Source organism: Arachis duranensis, chromosome 5, assembly GCF_000817695.3.
Source record: "Arachis duranensis cultivar V14167 chromosome 5, aradu.V14167.gnm2.J7QH, whole genome shotgun sequence".
Classification (NCBI taxonomy): domain Eukaryota; kingdom Viridiplantae; phylum Streptophyta; class Magnoliopsida; order Fabales; family Fabaceae; genus Arachis; species Arachis duranensis.
In genome coordinates, this window is record NC_029776.3 from 75,866,270 (window position 1) to 75,870,537 (window position 4,268).

The 4,268-nt window shown below is 33.8% G+C and overlaps 1 long non-coding RNA gene across 1 annotated transcript in view; it reads left to right on the top strand.

Moving 5' to 3' along the window:
• Positions 1 to 1,712: 1,712 nt before the first annotated feature.
• Positions 1,713 to 4,268, top strand: part of LOC107489613 (uncharacterized) — a 3,808-nt gene continuing 1,252 nt past the window's right edge. Inside the window, exons 1-3 of the long non-coding RNA XR_008009313.1 lie at positions 1,713 to 2,337; positions 2,426 to 2,528; positions 2,649 to 2,824. This is a non-coding gene — a long non-coding RNA (uncharacterized LOC107489613). The remainder of the gene's footprint in view (positions 2,338 to 2,425; positions 2,529 to 2,648; positions 2,825 to 4,268) is intronic.

Here is a 4,268-nt window from a genome sequence, read left to right on the forward strand (position 1 = left end):
GTTCTATCGTTAGTGCTTTTCAGTATCTTGTTGATATTGTTGGCAATCAACTCCCTAATATTCATGTCCTCTCCCTTCATTATACTGTATATAAGTATAGCCCTCTCCTTGGTCACCTCAGATGTGTTTGATGTAGGGATCAAAAATCTTCTCACAAAGTCTAACCACCCCCTAGCTTGGGGGCTCAAGTCCCTTCTCCTCAGCTGGTTGGATTTTCCATCTTTGTCATTGATCCACTGCACATTTAGTACATAGATTTTATTCAGGATTTCATCAAATCCTGGGTCTAGTTGCTTCATCCTCTCCTCATAAATCCGAGTGGAGTTGATCCTTTTCACCATCAGTACCCTTTCTATGTTAGAGGGACTATAGTCAATGGACTTCCCCCTCACATAGCTAATATACCCATAAGTTTGCTCTGGCTGTGGCATGGCATTGGCATAAAACTCCCTTACCACTCCTTCCACCACTTTCTTTGGTGGGTTGCAAAAGAGTGCCCAGCCCCTGTTGTTGATCTCAATGTTGATCTCAAGGTGCTCATTCCTTCCTAGTTGGAAGCCGACCTTTGGGATGATCTCCCTCTTACTCACCCAACCATAGAATTAGTTTTGGTTGAATGCTGAGAGAAATTTATACTCATTGAAGTTTGAGCTTGAGGAACCTGAGGTTGGTTCTTTGGTCTTTCTTTTCTTTGAGGTTGAGGATCTTGGTGGTGCCATTGGGTGGAGAGAGAGAGAGAGGGTGTTTGAGAGTTCTGAGATATTAATGGAGTATTGCAAAGAAACACAAGCAAAATAAAGTTTTGCCCCAACACCAAACTTAGCACTTGATTGTCCCAATCAAGTAGAAAGATAGAGAGAAAGAAGAACAAAAAAAGAGAAAAAAGTCTCTGTGAGTTTGTTTTGTGTATGGAATGGGTTCTGAAGTGGGAGGGAATGGGAAAGGTGTAACATCCCTCATTTTTTGAAAAATCTAAATATAAATAAATTGTGATTTGACCTTATTGAGTTTAAACTTTATAATTTTAGAAATTATTTTATTAGAGATAATTAAATAGATTCGGAGATAATTTCGTTTTAAATCAAATAAGATTCTTAAGTAATTTTCTATAATGGAATATTTTGTATAATTTTAGTAATTGAAAAACAAGGAAGGATTGTATGATTTTAGAAAGGATTGTATAATTTAATTCAAGTAACTCTTATTCTGAAAGGGTTACGATTTATTCTATTAATTTGATATCTTATTTTATAAATTAATCAATTAAGAATAATTAAATTAGTTTTATTAATATTTGGAGTTAAGTTAATTAATATTGTGTAAGTTTTTATAATTGGTTATTTTATATTTTTATAATTGGTTATTTCATATGTTTTGGAAATAAAATTTAGTAATGGAAGTATTATATAATTTAATTTAAGTAATTTTTATTATGAATAAATTATGGTTTATTTTATTACTTTGAGCTCTAGGAGATTTATTTATTAGGAATAATTAAATGGATTTTTATAAATACTTAAAGTTTAAGTAATTTTATTATAATTAGATATTTTGTAATAGAAATTAAAGTTTCGATAATAGAAAAATAATAAAAGGTTATATCATTTAATTTGAACAATTAGTATTGAGTTTAAACTATATTTTATAAAAATGTGATTAATATGCTTATTTTATAATTTACACTATAAATAATTAATTGAACTTAGCAATATGTTGATAAATAATGTTCTTATATATTTTTAAGAGAGTATATTTGATTTTAAAATTACTCTACTCTTCAATTTTATCAAAATATCTATTCATATCTATCCTTGTTTCTTTATAAAATCCTAGTTTCACTAAATTCCTAATTAAAAACCTAATTTTACCCTAAATTCACAAAACACACGCACAAACAGAATGGGAAAGAAAGGAAACAGGGGAGCTCGAGGGAGAAAAGGGGGAGACGAGAGACTGAGAAACAGGGGAAGGGGGGAGTAGCGCTGGTGGGTGTCTCTGCCACCGTGGCTGCTGTTGCTGTCGAATAGAAGAGGGAGGGAGGCTGTCGCACTTCTAGCTGCCGCTGAAGCTCCCCTCACCACTGTCAACGTTGGTTAGGGCAGAGGAGAAGAGGAAGGATAACGGAGAAGTGAGACTGACGGGGAGGGTAATACGGTTGTTGTTGATTTGGAGCTGCTACAAGAACGGCGTTTCCTGCTTCTAATCGCTGTCCTTTTGATTTTTGGAGTTGCCGTGGATGGAGCTTGTAATCAGAGAAAGCAAGCTGCTGCCACCAACTCTTAATTCAGCCAGTGTCTTTCTCCTTGTTCTGATTTCAATTTTCCTATTTTTGAAACCGTAACACTCTCACCCTTACTCTGATTATACTTTGTTTCTCTTCCATGTGCTTGTTTTAATCATGGTTGCCTATATCTTTGTTGCTCAGCCCCTTTCTGGCACCTATTTCCTGTTACAATTAGGTTGAGTATTGAAGCTGGTGCTGCCATGGGACGGTTGAAGCTGTTACTGATTCAGATTTTGCTATCTGGGTACTGGTCTTATCTTCTCCTTAGAGTTGATCCATTTACACGTTTTGTTTTGTCACTGCTGTGGTTGCCATGTTCTGGTTTTAATTCTATTTTAGTTCTTGCTTTGTCTTGAATTCTTAGAGCTGAAATTGCTTTGGATTCTTATCCAATTTGAATCCTCTATCTTACTGCAACCATGGTCAGTGCCGCGAAGGCTAATACCGTTGCTGTTCCGGTTGCGTGAGAGTTACCGCTGCTGCCTTGAAACTAAAAGAGAAGAGAGTTGTTACGTTAAAGTATGCGATTGCGACATCGAGGTAGGGGGTTTAATTAAATGGATTTAATTTTAGAATGCCCGCAAGGTTTATTGAGTGATCTGCAAATAGTCTTAATTGTTGTGAGTGATTAATTGATGATATGAATGCTAAATTGTGTTTGTGAAGTGTAATTGGAATTATTGATAGCGAAATTGATTGGTGGTGTGGATGTTGAATTGTGGCTGTGAATTTATTGAAATTGAGGATTTTGTGGAATTGATTGATCATGGGTGGAATATGAAATGTTGAAGAGTGATTGATGAAAATTCTGAATTTTGATGGATTATGTTGGAATTGTTGCTGTTGAGATGGTTTTATAATTATTCTATCGGTGATGGATTTAGTTGATGATTGACTGGAATTGGGTTTAGAGAATGTTTAAAGGATTGAATTTGAGATGTTGAATTACTTGCTGAACAAGCTGAGCTTTGAAATTAAACGGCAACTTTGAAAGTGAGTTAGTAACTCTATAGTGACTGAAATTATAAGAATTGAAATGTTAAGTAAATTATATTAAGTGTAATTGTGGAAATTCAATTTTTAAGGTTTCGTATCAGTTAGAGAACTAGTTATGATTTTCTAAAGTTGAATTCCAAAATCTGAGTTTCTGCATAACTTCTAAACTGAGTCAGCAGTTTTGAAAAGCTATAACTAATTCTGTGTTTATCGGAATTGCGTGAAACCAAATCTGGGTTAAACTTGGGGATACAAGGAACTAAACTGGTAAATTTGAGACTTTTTCATTAAGTTTATGATTTATGGTAAATTTTTGAATTGGGGATGTCAAATCTGGTTTTTCTGCAGAACGTTTAACACAGCAGCAACTTGATTCCTTTAATAGAAATTCTGCACTTGGAATTTTGAAATGGAACCAATTTTAAATGAAACTTTAGTCCTATTATTTTTATGTCGTAAAATTTCAGAATGGTTGAACTTGCGGTTTAAAAGATACAAATTTTTGAAATACGATGCATTATGCAGCAAAGGCCAGATTCTGTTTTCTTAAATCAGTAAATTTGGAAGTTTATAACTTTTGAACCTGGTTGGATATCGAGGTGCAACCAATTGGAAGTAAAAATTAAGTATGTTTAGCATATGTGAAGTAAATTTCAGGGCTATCCATGTTTTAATGAGTAAGTTATGGGACTTGGAAGAAGATAAGTTCATTAACTTTTAAAACAGAATTTTGCAGAAAATTAGTCAGCTTCTAGGTTATATAACTTCTTCATTAAAAATGATATTAACCTGAAACCAATTGGAAAAGAAACTTGGATGAGTGTAGTTGAACTGTATTAATTTTCAAAGTCATTGGATTTAACTTGGATTTTATATTGAATTTTGAATATCACATGCTGCTGCTGTTTTTCTGGTTTTACTCACTGCAGAGCAGTCTCGGTTTTTCCTTTATTCCTAAGGCTAGAGAAACCAGAAAATTATGATCTTT